We start from the raw sequence: 22,080 nt of genomic DNA, 5'->3' as shown, positions 1-22,080 counted from the left end.
GACACAAGGTCTCTGGCAGAGGAATCCACCCTTGACACCGCTATAGCAAAGTCAAACAGGTGGTTGCCACAGCCCACACATAAACAAAAACAAACAAACATTCAGCGTCTTTTTTCTGACAAGCCTCCACATTGAGCTTCACGCACACACGCGAACAGCCACAAGCACACACACTAGCTTTGCAACACAGGTATCCACAATTGTCACCGCCAGAGCAAACACACAAATGGGACCCACAGCCCTCACATACACAGCAGACACACACAAAACCATGGTCGTTTTCTTAGAGGCATCCACAAAGGACTGCACACACTCACAAACAGCATTCACACTAGTTCTGCAACAGAGGCATCACACTAGGCACCGCCATAGCAAACGCAAAAATGAGGTCCCCACAACACACACAAACACAACAAATGCACACAAACAACTATTGATTTTTCTTGCGGGCATCCACATAGGGCCTCACGCACACACACACACACACACACACACACACACTAACTCACACAACGTCTCTGGCGGACGCAACCACAAATGACCACGCCCTAAAAACCTCACAAATGTGATCCACACAACACACAAGTACACAACAAAGACACACACACACTTCATACTCCTTTACTTAGAGGCATACAAAATGGGCCGCACCCAAATACACATGCACACAGACACATACACAGCACTCACTCTAGCTTTCCGGCAGAGGCATCCATGATTGTACCCACCCTAGCAAAACTCACAAAGGTGGACGCCACATCACACACATACACAACAAACCCACACAAGCACAACCCATGCTCTTTTTCTTATAGGCATCCACTTAGGGCATCACACACACACACACACACACACACACATTCACACACACAGCACTCACACAAACTCTCTGGCAGAGGCATTCACACTTAGACATGCCAGAACAAAATCACAAATGTGGTCCCCTCAGCAAACATATACACAATAAGACACAGAAACTTCTAGCTCCTTTTCATAAAGATATAAAGAAAAGGCCTCACCCAAATCAACACACACACTCACACACACAGCACATACACTAGTCTACAGCAGTGGCATCCACACTTGGCACTGTCTCACCAAATTTAAACAGGTGGTCCCCACAAAACACACAAACACAACAAATGCACACAAACACCCACGGACTTTTTTGTGCAGGCATCCACATAGTGCCTCACACACACACACACACACACACACACACACACACTAACTCACACAACGTCTCTGGAGGAAAAAACCACAACTAACTACACCCTAAAAACCTCACAAATGTGGTCCACACAACACGCAAGTACACAACAAAGACACACACACTTCATACTCCTTTACTTAGAGGCATACACAATGGGCCTCACCCAAATACACATGCACACAGACATATACACAGCACTCACTCTAGGTTTCCGGCAGAGGCATCCACGATTGTACCCACCGTAGCAAACTCACAAAGGTAGATGCCACATCACACACATACACGAGAAACACACACAAGCCCCACCCATGGTCTTTTTCATACAGGCATCCACGTAGGGCATCACACACACACACACACACACACATTCACACACACAGCACTCACACAAGCTCTCTGGCAGAGGCATTCACACTTAGACATGCCAGAGCAAACTCACAAATGTGGTCCCCTCAGCACACATGTACACAACAAAGACACAGAAACTTCTAGCTCCTTTTCATAAAGGTAGAAACAAAAGGCCTCACCCAACACAACACACACACTCACACACACAGCACATACACTAGTCTCCAGCAGAGGCATCCACACTTGGCACTGTCTCACCCAATTCAAACAGGCGGTCCTCACAACCCACACATACACAACAAAGGCACACAAACACCCATGGTGTTTTCCTTACAGCCATATAGTATGGACCTCACGGAAACACACACACACACAAACACACTCACACAGCAAACTAACACAGACACAAGGCATCTGAGAGAGTAATTCACACTTTGCACTGCCCTCTCAGTCTCAGAAACATACTCTTGACAACACAAAAGAATACTACAAGCAGAAACACACCAGGGTGTTTAATTACAGCCATCCATATAGGGTCACACACACACTCACACACACATAGACAGCATTCACACTAGGTTTGTGGGAGAGGCGTCCACACGACCACTGCCATACAAAATCACAAACGTGATCACCAGAACACACACACACACACAACTAACATACAAAACACTTATGGCCTTTGTTCTTACAGGCATGCACAATGGGACAAACACACACACACACACACACACACACACACACACACACACAAATATAGCACTCACACAAAGTCCCGAGCAGAGTAATCCACATTGGACACCGCCTAAGCAAAGTCAAACAGGTGGTCTTCCCAGCACACACATACACAACAAAGACACACAAAGACCCATGGTCTTTTTTTATAAGCATACACAATCAACTTTAAAAACACACCCCCACACACACACACGCACTAAAGTAACAGAGCAGTCACACAAGGCATCCGGGTGATTAATAATTACGTGGTACTGCCCTCGGAATCTCACAAACGTGTTCTCTACAACACATATAGACACAACAAACACACGCACACACAAAGGGTTTCTTCTTACACACATTAACATAGAATCACTGACGCACACACACACAAAGACAATCACACACACAGCACTCACACTAGGTCTCCAGCAGAGGCCTCAACACACACACCCCCATACAAAGTCACAAACAAGGAACTCCAAACACACACAAACACCCATGGTATTTTTCTTACAGGCATGCACAATGAGCATCACACACACTACCTACACACAAACATAGTACTCACACAAGGTCTACAGCTTAGGCATCCACAACTGGACCAACTATACCACACTCACAAAGGTAGTCCCCACAAAACACACATACTCAAAAAACACACACAAACACCCAAGCACTTTTTCTTACAAGTATCCACAATGGGTCTCACACACAGACACACACACACAAACACACCACTGACACAAGGTCTCTGGCAGAGGAATCCACCCTTGGCACCGCGATAGCAAAGTCAAACAGGTGGTTCCCACAGCCCACACATAAACAAAAACAAACAAACAAAGAAACAAACATTCAGCGTCTTTTTTCTGACAAGCCTCCACATTGAGCTTCACGCACACACGCTAACAGACACACAGCACACACACTAGCTTTGCAACACAGGTATCCACAATTGACACCGCCATAGCAAACACACAAATGGGACCCACAGCCCTCACATACACAGCAGACACACACAAAACCATGGTCTTTTTCTTAGAGGCGTCGACATAGGACTGCACACACTCACAAACAGCATTCACACTAGTTCTGCAGCAGAGACATCACACTAGGCACCGCCATAGCAAACACAAAAATGAGGTCCACACAACACACCAAACAAAACAAATGCACACAAACACCCATGGACTTTTTCTGGCAGGCATCCACATATGGTCTCACACAAACACACACACACACACACACACACACACACACACACTAACTCACACTACGTCTCTGGAGGAAGCAACCACGAATGACCACGCCCTAAAAACCTCACAAATGTGGTCCACATAACACACAAGTACACAACAAAGACACACACACTTCATACTCCTTTACTTAGAGGCATACACAATGGGCCTCACCCAAATACACATGCACACAGACATATACACAGCACTCACTCTAGGTTTCTGGCAGAGGCATCCACGATTCGACCCACCCTAGCAAAACTCACAAAGGTGGACGCCACATCACACACATACACAACAAACCCACACAAGCACAACCCATGGTCTTTTTCTTACAGGCATCCACTTAGGGCATCACACACACACCCACACACACATTCACACACTCAGCACTCACACAAACTCTCTGGCAGAGGCATTCAAACTTAGACATGCCAGAACAAACTCACAAATGTGGTCCCCTCAGCACACATGTACACAACAAAGACACAGAAACTTCTAGCTCCTTTTCATAAAGGTAGAAACAAAAGGCCTCACCCAACACAACACACACGCTCACACACACAGCACATACACTAGTCTCCAGCAGAGGCATCCACACTTGGCACTGTCTCACCCAATTCAAACAGGCCGTCCTCACAACCCACACATACACAACAAAGGCACACAAACACCCATGGCGTTTTCCTTACAGCCATATAGTATGGATCTCACGGAAACACACACACACAAACACACTCACACAGCAAACTTACACAGACACAAGGCATCTGAGAGAGTAATTCACACTTTGCACTGCCCTCTCAGTCTCAGAAACATACTCTTGACAACACAAAAGAATACTACAAGCAGAAACACACCAGGGTGTTTAATTACAGCCATCCATATAGGGTCACACACACACTCACACACACATAGACAGCATTCACACTAGGTTTGTGGGAGAGGCGTCCACACGACCACTGCCATACAAAATCACAAACGTGATCACCAGAACACACACACACACAACTAACATACAAAACACCTATGGCCTTTGTTCTTACAGGCATGCATAATGGGACACACACACACACACACACACACACACAAATATAGCACTCACACAAAGTCCCCAGCAGAGTCATCCACATTGGACACCGCCTAAGCAAAGTCAAACAGGTGGTCTTCCCAGCACACACATACACACCAAAGACACACAAAGACCCATGGTCTTTTTTTTATAAGCATACACAATCACCTTTACAAACACACACACACACACACACACACACACACCACAGTAACATAGCAGTCACACAAGGCATCCGGGTGATTAATAATTACGTGGTACTGCCCTCGGAATCTCACAAACGTGTTCTCTACAACACATATAGACACAACAAACACACGCACACACAAAGGGTTTCTTCTTACACACATTAACATAGAATCACTGACACACACACACCCAAAGACAATCACACACACAGCACTCACACTAGGTCTCCAGCAGAGGCCTCAACACACACACCCCCATACAAAGTCACAAACAAGGAACTCCAAACACACACAAACACCCATGGTATTTTTCTTACAGGCATGCACAATGAGCATCACACACACTATGCACACACAAACATAGTACTCACACAAGGTCTACAGCAGAGGCATCCACAATGGGACCAACCATAGCACACTCACAAGGTAGTCCCCACAAAACACACATACTCAAAAAACACACACAAACACCCAAGCATTTTTTCTTACAAGTATCCACAATGGGTCTCACACACAGACACACACACACAAACACACCACTGACACAAGGTCTCTGGCAGAGGAATCCACCCTTGGCACCGCGATAGCAAAGTCAAACAGGTTGTTCCCACAGCCCACACATAAACAAAAACAAACAAACAAAGAAACAAACATTCAGCGTCTTTTTTCTGACAAGCCTCCACATTGAGCTTCACGCACACACGCTAACAGACACACAGCACACACACTAGCTTTGCAACACAGGTATCCACAATTGTCACCGCCATAGCAAACACACAAATGGGACCCACAGCCCTCACATACACAGCAGACACACACAAAACCATGGTCTTTTTCTTAGAGGCGTCCACATAGGACTGCACACACTCACAAACAGCATTCACACTAGTTCTGCAGCAGAGGCATCACACTAGGCACCGCCATTTCAAACGCCAAAATGAGGTCCCCACAACACACACAAACACAACAAATGCACACAAACACCCATGGACTTTTTCTGGCAGGCATCCACATAGGGCCTCACACACACACACACACACACACACACACACACACACTAACTCACACAACGTCTCTGGAGGAAGCAACAACGAATGACCACGCCCTAAAAACCTCACAAATGTGGTCCACACAACACACAAGTACACAACAAAGACACACACACTTCATACTCCTTTACTTAGAGGCATACACAATGGGCCTCACCCAAATACACATGCACACAGACATATACACAGCACTCACTCTAGGTTTCCGGCAGAGGCATCCACGATTGTACCCACCGTAGCAAACTCACAAAGGTAGATGCCACATCACACACATACACGAGAAACACACACAAGCCCCACCCATGGTCTTTTTCATACAGGCATCCACGTAGGGCATCACACACACACACACACACACACATTCACACACACAGCACTCACACAAGCTCTCTGGCAGAGGCATTCACACTTAGACATGCCAGAGCAAACTCACAAATGTGGTCCCCTCAGCACACATGTACACAACAAAGACACAGAAACTTCTAGCTCCTTTTCATAAAGGTAGAAACAAAAGGCCTCACCCAACACAACACACACACTCACACACACAGCACATACACTAGTCTCCAGCAGAGGCATCCACACTTGGCACTGTCTCACCCAATTCAAACAGGCGGTCCTCACAACCCACACATACACAACAAAGGCACACAAACACCCATGGTGTTTTCCTTACAGCCATATAGTATGGACCTCACGGAAACACACACACACACAAACACACTCACACAGCAAACTTACACAGACACAAGGCATCTGAGAGAGTAATTCACACTTTGCACTGCCCTCTCAGTCTCAGAAACATACTCTTGACAACACAAAAGAATACTACAAGCAGAAACACACCAGGGTGTTTAATTACAGCCATCCATATAGGGTCACACACACACTCACACACACATAGACAGCATTCACACTAGGTTTGTGGGAGAGGCGTCCACACGACCACTGCCATACAAAATCACAAACGTGATCACCAGAACACACACACACACAACTAACATACAAAACACCTATGGCCTTTGTTCTTACAGGCATGCATAATGGGACACACACACACACACACACACACACACACACAAATATAGCACTCACACAAAGTCCCCAGCAGAGTCATCCACATTGGACACTGCCTAAGCAAAGTCAAACAGGTTGTCTTCCCAGCACACACATACACAACAAAGACACACAAAGACCCATGGTCTTTTTTTGATAAGCATACACAATCACCTTTACAAACACACACACACACACAACCACACACACACACACACCACAGTAACATAGCAGTCACACAAGGCATCCGGGTGATTAATAATTACGTGGCAGTGCCCTCGGAATCTCACAAACGTGTTCTCTACAACCCAAAATGACACAACAAACACACACACACACAAAGGGTTTCTTGTTACACACATTAACATAGAATCACTGACACACACACACCCAAAGACAATCACACACACAGCACTCACACTAGGTCTCCAGCAGAGGCCTCAACACACACACCCCCATACAAAGTCACAAACAAGGAACTCCAAACACACACAAACACCCATGGTATTTTTCTTACAGGCATGCACAATGAGCATCACACACACTATGCACACACAAACATAGTACTCACACAAGGTCTACAGCAGAGGCATCCACAATTGGACCAACCATAGCACACTCACAAGGTAGTCCCCACAAAACACACAGACTCAAAAATCACAAACACCCAAGCACTTTTTCTTACAAGTATCCACAATGGGTCTCACACACAGACACACACACACAAACACACCACTGACACAAGGTCTCTGGCAGAGGAATCCACCCTTGGCACCGCGATAGCAAAGTCAAACAGGTGGTTCCCACAGCCCACACATAAACAAAAACAAACAAACAAAGAAACAAACATTCAGCGTCTTTTTTCTGACAAGCCTCCACATTGAGCTTCACGCACACACGCTAACAGACACACAGCACACACACTAGCTTTGCAACACAGGTATCCACAATTGTCACCGCCATAGCAAACACACAAATGGGACCCACAGCCCTCACATACACAGCAGACACACACAAAACCATGGTCTTTTTCTTAGAGGCATCCACATAGGACTGCACACACTCACAAACAGCATTCACACTAGTTCTGCAGCAGAGGCATCACACTAGGCACCGCCATTTCAAACGCAAAAATGAGGTCCCCACAACACACACAAACACAACAAATGCACACAAACACCCATGGACTTTTTCTGGCAGGCATCCACATAGGGCCTCACACACACACACACACACACACTAACTCACACAACGTCTCTGGAGGAAGCAACCACGAATGACCACGCCCTAAAAACCTCACAAATGTGGTCCACACAACACACAAGTACACAACAAAGACACACACACTTCATACTCCTTTACTTAGAGGCATACACAATGGGCCTCACCCAAATACACATGCACACAGACACATACACAGCACTCACTCTAGGTTTCCGGCAGAGGCATCCACGATTGTACCCACCCTAGCAAACTCACAAAGGTGGACGCCACATCACACACATACACAACAAACCCACACAAGCACAACCCATGGTCTTTTTCTTACAGGCATCCACTTAGGGCATCACACACACACCCACACACACATTCACACACTCAGCACTCACACAAACTCTCTGGCAGAGGCATTCACACTTAGACATGCCAGAACAAACTCACAAATGTGGTCCCCTCAGCACACATGTACACAACAAAGACACAGAAACTTCTAGCTCCTTTTCATAAAGGTAGAAACAAAAGGCCTCACCCAACACAACACACACACTCACACACACAGCACATACACTAGTCTCCAGCAGAGGCATCCGCACTTGGCACTCTCTCACCCAATTCAAACAGGCGGTCCTCACAACCCACACATACACAACAAAGGCACACAAACACCCATGGCGTTTTCCTTACAGCCATATAGTATGGACCTCACGGAAACACACACACACAAACACACTCACACAGCAAACTTACACAGACACAAGGCATCTGAGAGAGTAATTCACACTTTGCACTGCCCTCTCAGTCTCAGAAACATACTCTTGACAACACAAAAGAATACTACAAGCAGAAACACACCAGGGTGTTTAATTACAGCCATCCATATAGGGTCACACACACACTCACACACACATAGACAGCATTCACACTAGGTTTGTGGGAGAGGCGTCCACACGACCACTGCCATACAAAATCACAAACGTGATCACCAGAACACACACACACACAACTAACATACAAAACACCTATGCCCTTTGTTCTTACAGGCATGCATAATGGGACACACACACACACACACACACACACACAAATATAGCACTCACACAAAGTCCCCAGCAGAGTCATCCACATTGGACACCGCCTAAGCAAAGTCAAACAGGTGGTCTTCCCAGCACACACATACACAACAAAGACACACAAAGACCCATGGTCTTTTTTTTATAAGCATACACAATCACCTTTACAAACACACACACACACACACACACCACAGTAACATAGCAGTCACACAAGGCATCCGGGTGATTAATAATTACGTGGCACTGCCCTCGGAATCTCACAAACGTGTTCTCTACAACCCAAAATGACACAACAAACACACGCACACACAAAGGGTTTCTTCTTACTGACATTAACATAGAATCACTGACACACACACACCCAAAGACAATCACACACACAGCACTCACACTAGGTCTCCAGCAGAGGCCTCAACACGCACACCCCCATACAAAGTCACAAACAAGGAACTCCAAACACACACAAACACCCATGGTATTTTTCTTACAGGCATGCACAATGAGCATCACACACACTACCCACACACAAACATAGTACTCATACAAGGTCTACAGCAGAGGCATCCACAATGGGACCAACCATAGCACACTCACAAGGTAGTCCCCACAAAACACACAGACTCAAAAAACACACACAAACACCCAAGCACTTTTTCTTACAAGTATCCACAATGGGTCTCACACACAGACACACACACACAAACACACCACTGACACAAGGTCTCTGGCAGAGGAATCCACCCTTGGCACCGCGATAGCAAAGTCAAACAGGTGGTTCCCACAGCCCACACATAAACAAAAACAAACAAACAAAGAAACAAACATTCAGCGTCTTTTTTCTGACAAGCCTCCACATTGAGCTTCACGCACACACGCTAACAGACACACAGCACACACACTAGCTTTGCAACACAGGTATCCACAATTGTCACCGCCATAGCAAACACACAAATGGGACCCACAGCCCTCACATACACAGCAGACACACACAAAACCATGGTCTTTTTCTTAGAGGCGTCCACATAGGACTGCACACATTCACAAACAGCATTCACACTAGTTCTGCAGCAGAGGCATCACACTAGGCACCGCCATTTCAAACGCAAAAATGAGGTCCCCACAACACACACAAACACAACAAATGCACACAAACACCCATGGACTTTTTCTGGCAGGCATCCACATAGGGCCTCACACACACACACACACACACACACACACACTAACTCACACTACGTCTCTGGAGGAAGCAACCACGAATGACCACGCCCTAAAAACCTCACAAATGTGGTCCACACAACACACAAGTACACAACAAAGACACACACACTTCAACTCCTTTACTTAGAGGCATACACAATGGGCCTCACCCAAATACACATGCACACAGACACATACACAGCACTCGCTCTAGGTTTCCGGCAGAGGCATCCACGATTGTACCCACCCTAGGAAACTCACACAGGTGGACGCCATATCACACACATACACAACAAACACACACAAGCACAACCCATGGTCTTTTTCTTACAGACATCCACTTAGCGCATCACACACACACACACACACACATTCACACACACAGCACTCACACAAACTCTCTGGCAGAGGCATTCACACTTAGACATGCCAGAACAAACTCACAAATGAGGTCCCCTCTGGACACAAGTACACAACAAGACACAGAAACTTCTAGCTCCTTTTCATAAAGGTAGAAACAAAAGGTTTCACCCAACACAACACACACACTCACACACAGAGCACAGACACTAGTCTCCAGCAGAGGCATCCGCACTTGGCACTCTCTCACCCAATTCAAACAGGCGGTCCTCACAACCCACACATACACAACAAAGGCACACAAACACCCATGGTGTTTTCCTTACAGCCATATAGCATGGACCTCACAGAAACACACACACAACAAACACACACACACAGCAAACTTACACAGACTCAAGGCATCTGAGAGAGTAATTCACACTTTGCACTGCCCTCTCAGTCTCAGAAACATACTCTTGACAACACAAAAGAATACTACAAGCAGAAACACACCAGGGTGTTTAACTACAGCCATCCATATAGGGTCACACACACACTCACACACACATAGACAGCATTCACACTAGGTTTGTGGGAGAGGCGTCCACACGACCACTGACATACAAAATCACAAACGTGATCACCAGAACACACACACACACACAACTAACATACAAAACAACTATGGCCTTTGTTCTTACAGGCATGCACAATGGGACACACACACACACACACACACACACACACACAAATATAGCACTCACACAAAGTCCCCAGCAGAATAATCCACATTGGACACCGCCTAAGCAAAGTCAAACAGGTGGTCTTCCCAGCACACACATACACAACAAAGACACACAAAGACCCATGGTGCCTTTTTATAAGCATACACAATCACCTTTACAAACACACACACACACACACACACCACAGTAACATGGCAGTCACACAAGGCATCCGGGTGATTGATAATTACGTGGCACTGCCCTCGGAATCTCACAAATGTGTTCTCTACAACACAAAATGACACAACAAACACACGCACACACAAAGGGTTTCTTCTTACACACATTAACATAGAATCACTGACACACACACGTGTACCCAAAGACAATCACAAACACAGGACTCACACTAGGTCTCCAGCAGAGGCCCCAACACACACACCGCCATACAAATTCACAAACAAGCTACTCCAAACACACACAAACACCCTTGGTATTTTTCTTACAGGCATGCACAATGAGCATCACACACACTACGCACACACAAACATAGTACTCACACAAGGTCTACAGCAGAGGCATCCACAATGGGACCAACCATAGCACACTCAAAGGTAGTCCCCACAAAACACACATACTCAAAAAACACACACAAACACCCAAGCACTTTTTCTTACAAGAATCCACAATGGGTCTCACACACAGACACACACACACAAACACACCACTGACACAAGGTCTCTGGCAGAGGCAACCACAATGACCACGCCCTAAGAAACCACTATAGGCCTCACATACACACAGACACACATACACACAAACATACCACTGACACAAGGTCTCCGGCAGAGGAATCCACATTGGCACTGCTATAGCAAAGTCAAACAGGTGGTTCTCATGCCCACACATAAACAAAAGCAAACAAACAAACATGCAGCGTCTTTTTCTGACAAGCCAACACATAGTGTTTCACACACACACACAGACACACAGCACACACACTAGACTACAGCAGAGTCATCCACACTTGGCACTGTCTCACCAAATTCAAACAGGCGGTCCTCACAACACACACATACACAACAAAGTCACACAAACACCCATTATGTTTTCCTTAAGCCATATAGTATGGATCTCACAGAAACACAAAGACACACAAACACACACACACAGCAAACTTACACAGACACAAGGCATCTGAGATAGTAATGCACACTTTGCACTGCCCTCTCAGTCTCAGAAACATACTATTGACAACACAAAAGAATACTACAAGCAGAAACACACCAGGGTGTTTAATTACAGCCATCCATAGGGTCACACACACACTCACACACACAACACAGCACTCACACTAGGTTTGTGGGAGAGGCGTCCACACGACCACTGCCATACAAAAGCACAAACGTGGTCACCAGAACACACACACACACCCACAGTCACACACACAGCACTCACACTAACTCTCTGGCAGAGGCATTCACTCTTAGACATGCCAGAACAAACTCACAAATGTGGTCCCCTCTGCTCACATATACACAACAAAGACACAGAAACTTCTAGCTCCTTTTCATAAAGATATAAACAAAAGACCTCACCCAACACAACACACACACTCACACACACAGCACATACACTAGTCTCCAGCAGAGGCATCCACACTTGGCACTGTCTCACCCAATTCAAACAGGTGGTCCTCACAACCCACACATACACAACAAAAGCACATAACACCCATTATGTTTTCCTTATAGCCATATAGTATGGACCTCACAGAAACACACACACACACAAACACACTCACACTGCAACCTTACACAGACACAAGGCATCTGAGAGAGTAATTCACACTTTGAACTGCCCTCTCAGTCTCAGAAACATACTATTGACAACACAAAAGAATACTACAAGTAGAAACAACCAGGGTGTTTAATTACAGCCATCCATATAGGGTCAAACACACACTCACAAACGCAACACAGCACGAACACTAGGTTAGTGGGGGAGGCATCCACACGACCACTGCCATACAAAATCACAAACGTGGTCACCAGAACACACACACACACCCACAGTACAGAGACAGCACTCACACAAACTCTCTGGCAGAGGCGTTCACTTGTAGACATGTCAGAACAAACTCACAAATGTGGTCCCCTCTGCTCACAAATACACAATAAAGACACAGAAACTTCTAGCTCCTTTTCATAAAGTTATAAACAAAGGACCTCACCCAACACAACACACACACTCACACACACAGCACATACACTAGTCTCCAGCAGAGGCATCCACACTTGGCACTGTCTCACACAATTCAAACAGGTGGTCCTCACAACTCACACATACACAACAAAGGCACACAAACACCCATGGCGTTTTACTTACAGCCATATAGTATGGACCTAACAGAAACACACACACACACACACACACACACACACACACACATACAGCAAACTTACACAGACACAAGGCATCTGAGAGTGTAATTCACACTTTGCACTGCCCTCTCAGTCTCAGAAACATACTATTGACAACACAAAAGAATACTACAAGCAGAAACACACCAGGGTGTTTAATTACAGCCATCCATATAGGGTCACACACACACTCACACACACAACACAGCACTCACACTAGGTTTGTGGGAGAGGCGTCCACACGACCACTGCCATACAAAAGCACAAACGTGGTCACCAGAACACACACACACACCCACAGTCACACACACAGCACTCACACTAACTCTCTGGCAGAGGCATTCACTCTTAGACATGCCAGAACAAACTCACAAATGTGGTCCCCTCTGCTCACATATACACAACAAAGACACAGAAACTTCTAGCTCCTTTTCAAAAAGATATAAACAAAAGACCTCACCCAACACAACACACACACTCACACACACAGCACATACACTAGTCTCCAGCAGAGGCATCCACACTTGGCACTGTCTCACCCAATTCAAACAGGTGGTCCTCACAACCCACACATACACAACAAAAGCACACAACACCCATTATGTTTTCCTTACAGCCATATAGTATGGACCTCACAGAAACACACACACACACAAACACACTCACACTGCAAACTTACACAGACACAAGGCATCTGAGAGAGTAATTCACACTTTGAACTGCCCTCTCAGTCTCAGAAACATACTCTTGACAACACAAAAGAATACTACAAGCAGAAACACACCAGGGTGTTTAATTACAGCCATCCATATAGGGTCAAACACACTCACACACACAACACAGCACTCACACTAGGTTTGTGGGAGCGGCATCCACACGACCACTGCCATACGAAATCACAAACGTGGTCACCAGAACACACACTCACACCCACAGTCACACAGACAGCACTCACACAAACTCTCTGGCAGAGGCATTCACTCTTAGACATGCCAGAACAAACTCACAAATGTGGTCCGCTCTGCTCACATATACACAACAAAGACACAGAAACTTCTAGCTCCTTTTCATAAAGGTATAAACAAGAGACCTCACCCAAACAACACACACACTCACACACACAGCACATACACTAGTCTCCAGCAGAGGCATCCACACTTGGCACTGTCTCACCCAATTCAAACAGGTGGTCCTCACAACCCACACATACACAACAAAGGCACACAAACACCCATGGCATTTTACTTACAGCCATATAGTATGGACCTCACAGAAACACACACACACACACACACACACACACACAGCAAACTTACACAGACACAAGGCATCTGAGAGTGTAATTCACACTTTGCACTGCCCTCTCAGTCTCAGAAATATACTCTTGACAAAACAAAAGAATACTACAAGCAGAAACACACCAGGGTGTTTAATTACAGCCATCCATATAGGGTCAAACACACACTCACACACACATACACAACACTCACACTAGGTTTGTGGGAGAGGCGTCCACACGACCACTGCCATACACAATCACAAAAGTGATCACCAGAACACACACAAACACAACTAACATACAAAACACCTATGGCCTTTGTTCTTACAGGCGTGCACAATGGGACACACACACACACACAGACACACACACAGACACACACACACACAAATATAGCACTCACACAAAGTCCCCAGCAGAGTAATCCACATTGGACACCGCCTAAGCAAAGTCAAACAGGTGGTCTTCCCAGCACACACATACACAACAAAGACACACAAAGACCCATGGTCTTTTTTTATAAGCATACACAATCACCTTTACAAACACACACACACACACAAGCACACACAAGCACACACTGTAACATAGCAGTCACACATGGCATCCGGGTGAATAATCCTTATATGGCACTGCCCTCTGAATCTCACAAACGTGTTCTCACCACACAAAATGACACAACAAACACACGCACACACAAAGGGTTTCATCTTACAGACATTAACATAGAATCACAGACACACACACCCCCAATGACAATCACACACACAGTACTCACACTAGGTCTCCGGCAAAGGCCTCAACACACACACCGCCATACAAATTCAAAAACAAGGAACTCCAAACACACACAAACACCCACGGTATTTTCCTTACAGGCATGCACAATGAGCATCACACACACTACACACACAAAAACATAGTACTCACACAAGGTCTACAGCAGAGGCATCCACAATTGGACCAGCCGTAGCACACTCACAAAGGTAGTCCCCACAAAACACACATACAGTAAAAACACACACAAACACCCAAGCACTTTTTCTTACAAGTATCCACAATGGGTCTCACACACAGACACACACACACACAAACACACCACTGACACAAGGTCTCTGGCAGAGGAATCCACCCTTGGCACCGCAATAGCAAAGTCAAACAGGTGGTTCCCACAGCCCACATATAAACAAAAACACAAACAAAGAAACAAACATTCAGCGTCTATTTTCTGACAAGCCTCCACATTGAGCTTCACACACACATGCTAACAGACACACAGCACACACACTAGCTTTGCAACACCGGTATCCACAATTGGCACCACCAGAGCAAACACACAAATATGACCCACAGCCCTCACATACACAACAGACACACACAAAACCATGGTCTTTTTCTTAGAGGCATCCACATAGGACTGCACACACTCACAAACAGCATTCACACTAGTTCTACAGCAGAGGCATCACACTAGGCACCGCCATAGCAAACGCAAAAATGAGGTCCCCACAACACACACAAACACAACAAATGAACACAAACACCCATGGACTTTTTCTGGCAGGCATCCACATAGGGCCTCAAAAACACACACACACACACACACACACAAACACACACACAAATATACACTCACACAAAGTCCCCAGCAGAGTAATCCACATTGGACACCGCCTAAGAAAAGTCAAACAGGTGATCGTCCGAGCACACACATACACATCAAAGACACACAAAGACCCATGGTCTTTTTTAATAAGCCTACACAATGACCTTCAAATACAAACACAGACACACACACTAACATAGCACTCACACAAGGCATCCGGGTGAATAATCCTTATATGTCACTGCCCTCTGAATTGACAAACGTGTTCTCTACAACCCAAATGACACAACAAACACACGCACACACAAAGGGTTTCTTCTTACACACATTAACATAGAATCACTGACACACACACACCCAAAGACAATCACACACACAGCACTCACACTAGGTCTCCGGCAGGGGCCTCAACACACACACCGCCATACAAATTCACAAACAAGGAACTCCAAACACACACGAACACCCATGGTATTTTTCTTACAGGCATGCACAATGAGCCTCACACACACTACACACACACAAACATAGTACTCACACAAGATCTACAGCAGAGGCATCCACAATTGGACCAGCCGTAGCACACTCACAAAGGGAGTCCCCACAAAACACACATACAATAAAAACACACACAAACACCTAAGCACTTTTTCTAACAAGTATCCACAATGGGTCTCACACACACACACACACACAAACACACCACTGACACAAGGTCTCTGGCAGAGGAGTCCACAATTGGCATCGCTATAGCAAAGTCAAACAGGTGGTTCCCACAGCCCACATATACACAAAAACAAACAAACAAACAAACATTCAGCATCTTTTTTCTGACAAGCCTCCACATTGAGCTTCACACACACACGCTAACAGACACACAGCACACACACTAGCTTGGCAACACAGGTATCCACAATTGGCATGGCTATAGCAAACACACAAATGGGACCCACAGCCCTCACATACACAACACACACACACACAAAACCATGGTCTTTTTCTTAGAGGCATCCACATACGACTGCACACACTCACAAACAGCATTCACACTAGCTCTGCAGGAGAGGCATCACACTAGGCACCGCCATAGCAAACTCAAAAATGAGGTCCCCACAACACACACAAACAAACAAAAGCACACAAACACCCATGGACTTTTTCTTGCAGGCATCCACATAGGGACACACACACACAGACACACACACACTAACTCACACAACGTCTCTGGAGGAGGCAACCAAATGACCACGCCCTATAAAACTCACAAATGTGCTCCACACAACACGCAAGTAGTCAACAAAGACACACACCCTTCATACTCCTTTACTTAGAGGCATACACAATGGGCCTCACCCAAATACAAATGCGCACAGACACATACACAGCACTCACTCTAGGTTTCCGGCAGAGGCATCCACGATTGTACCCACCCTAGCAAACACAGAAAGGTGGATGCCACATCGCACACGTACACAACAAACCCACACAAGCACAACCCATGGTCTTTTTCTTACAGGCATCCACTTAGGGCATCACACACACACACACACACACACACACACAGCATTCACACAAGCTCTCTGGCAGAGGCTTTCACACTCTGACATGCCAGAACAAACTCACAAATGTGGTCCCCTCAGCACACATATACACAACAAAGACACAGAAACTTCTAGCTCCTTTTCATAAAGGTAGAAACAAAAGGCCTCACCCAAAAAAACACACACACTCACACACACAGCTCATACACTAGTCTACAGCAGAGGCATCCACACTTGGCACTGTCTCACAAAATTCAAACAGGTGGTCCTCACAACCCACACATACACAACAAAGGCACACAAACACCCATGGCGTTTTCCTTACAGCCATATAGTATGGACCTCACGGAAACACACACACACACAAACACACTCACACAGCAAACTTACACAGACACAAGGCATCTGAGAGAGTAATTCACACTTTGCACTGCCCTCTCAGTCTCAGAAACATACTCTTGACAACACAAAAGAATACTACAAGCAGAAACACACCAGGGTGTTTAATTACAGCCATCCATATAGGGTCACACACACACTCACACACACACACACAGTACTATTCTAGGTTTGTGGCTGAGGCATCCACACTAAAACTGCCATGCAAAATCACAAACATACATATCAGAGCACGCTCAAACACAACAAACATACAAAAGAACAATGGCCTTTGTTCTTACAGGCATTCACAATGGGACACACACACACACACACACACACACACATACACACAAACATAACACTCATACAGGGTCCCCAGCAGAGACATCCACACTTTACACTGCCTTAGCAATGTCAAACAGGTGGTCCTCAGCAAAGACATACGCAACAAGACACACAAAGACCCATGGTCTTTTTCTATAAGCATACACAATGAGCTTTACAAACACACACACACACACACACACACACACACACAGGAACATAGCACTCACACAAGGCATCCAGGTGATTAATAATTACGTGGCACTTCCCTCGGAATCTGACAAACGTGTTCTCTACAACCCAAAATGACACAACAAACACACGCACACACAAAGCGTTTCTTCTTACAGACATTAACATAGAATCACAGACACACACACACCCAAAGACAATCACACACACAGCACTCACACTAGGTCTCCAGCAGAGGCCTCAACACACACACCGCCATACAAATTCACAAACAAGGAACTAAAAACACACACAAACACCCATGGTATTTTTCTTACAGGCATGCACAATGAGCATCACACACACCACACACACACAAACATAGTACTCACACAAGGTCTACAGCAGAGGCTTCTACAATTGACCAGCCGTATCACACTCACAAAGGTAGTCCCCACAAAACACATATACACAAAAAACACACACAAACACCCAAGCACATTTTCTTACAAGTATCCACAATGGGTCTGACACACAGACACACACACACACAAACACACCACTGACACAAGGTCTCTGGCAGGGGCAACCACAATGACCACGCCCTAAGAAACCACAATAGGCCTCACATACACAAAGAGACACACAGACACACAACATACCACTGACACAAGGTCACCGAATGAGGAATCCACACTTGGCACTGCTATAGCAAAGTCAAACAGGTGGTTCTCATGCCCACACATAAACAAAAACAAACAAACAAACATTCAGAGTCTTTTTCTGACAAGCCAACACATAGAGTTTCAAACACACACACACACACACACACAGCACACACACTAGTCTACAGCAGAGGCATCCACACTTGGCACTGTCTCACCCAATTCAAACAGGTGGTCCTCACAATACACACATACACAACAAAGGCACACAAACACCCATTATGTTTTCCTTACACCCATATATTATGGACCTCACAGAAACACTCACACACAAACACACACACACAGCAAACTTACACAGACACAAGGCATCTGAGAGAGTAATGCACACTTTGAACTGCCCTCTCAGTCTCAGAAATATACTCTTGACAACACAAAAGAATACTACAAGCAGAAACACACCAGGGTGTTTAATTACAGCCATCCATATAGGGTCAAACACACACTCTCACACACACCTACACAGCACTCACACTAGGTTAGTGGGAGAGGCGTCCACACGACCACTGCCATACAAAATCACAAACGTGGTCACCAGAAACCACACACACACTCACAGTCACACACAAAGCACTCACACAAACTCTCTGGCAGAGGCATTCACTCTTAGACATGCCAGAACAAACTCACAAATGTGGTCCCCTCTGCTCACATATACACAACAAAGACACAGAAACTTCTAGCTCCTTTTCAATAAGGTATAAACAAGAGACCTCACCAAACACAACACACACACTCACACACACAGCACATACACTAGTCTCCAGCAGAGGCATCCATACGGCACTGTCTCACCCAGTTCAAACATGTGGTCCTCACAACCCACACATACACAACAAAGGCACACAAACACCCATGGCGTTTTCCTTACAGCCATATAGTATGGACCTCACGGAAACACACACACACACACAAACACACTCACACAGCAAACTTACACAGACACAAGGCATCTGAGAGAGTAATTCACACTTTGCACTGCCCTCTCAGTCTCAGAAACATACTCTTGACAACACAAAAGAATACTACAAGCAGAAACACACCAGGGTGTTTAATTACAGCCATCCATATAGGGTCACACACACACTCACACACACTCACACACACTAGGCTTGTGGGAGAGGCATCCACACGACCACTGCCATACAAAATCACAAACGTGATCACCAGAACACACACAAACACAACTAACATACAAAACACCTATGGCCTTTGTTCTTACAGGCATGCACAATGGGACACACACACACACACACACACACACACACACACACACACACAAATATAGCACTCACACAAAGTCCCCAGCAGAGTAATCCACATTTGACACATCCTAAGCAAAGTCAAACAGGTGGTCTTCCCAGCACACACATACACAACAAAGACACACAAAGACCCATGGACTTTTTTTATAAGCATACACAATGACCTTTACAAACACACACAGACACACACACTAACATAGCATTCACACAAGGCATCCGGGTAAATAATCCTTATATGGCACTGCCCTCTGAATCTCACAAACGTGTTCTCTACAACCCAAAATGACACAACAAACACACGCACACACAAAGGGTTTTTTCTTACAGACATTAACATAGAATCACTGACACACACACACCCAAAGACAATCACACACACAGCACTCACACTAGGTCTCCAGCAGGGGCCTCAACACACACACCGCCATACAAATTCACAAACAAGGAACTCCAAACACACACAAACACCCATGGTATTTTTCTTACAGGCATGCACAATGAGCATCACACACACTACCCGCACACAAACATAGTACTCACACAAGGTCTACAGCAGAGGCATCCACAATTGGACCAGCCGTAGCACACTCACAAAGGTAGTCCCCACAAAACACACATACAGTAAAAACACACACAAACACCCAAGCACTTTTTCTTACAAGTATCCACAATGGATCTCACACACAGACACACACACAAACAAACACACCACTGACACATGGTGTCTGGCAGAGGAGTCCACACTTGGCACCGCTATAGCAAAGTCAAACAGGTGGTTCCCACAGCCCACACATACACAAAAACAAACAAACAAAGAAACAAACATTCAGCGTCTTTTTTCTGACAAGCCTCCACATTGAGCTTCACGCACACACGCTAACAGACACACAGCACACACACTAGCTTGGCAACACAGGTATCCA

The sequence above is a fragment of the Ursus arctos genome, chromosome Y (genome assembly GCF_023065955.2).
Source record: "Ursus arctos isolate Adak ecotype North America chromosome Y, UrsArc2.0, whole genome shotgun sequence".
Lineage (NCBI taxonomy): Eukaryota > Metazoa > Chordata > Mammalia > Carnivora > Ursidae > Ursus > Ursus arctos.
The sequence above is the reverse complement of the archived record's forward strand: the minus strand, read 5'-3'. Positions refer to the sequence as shown.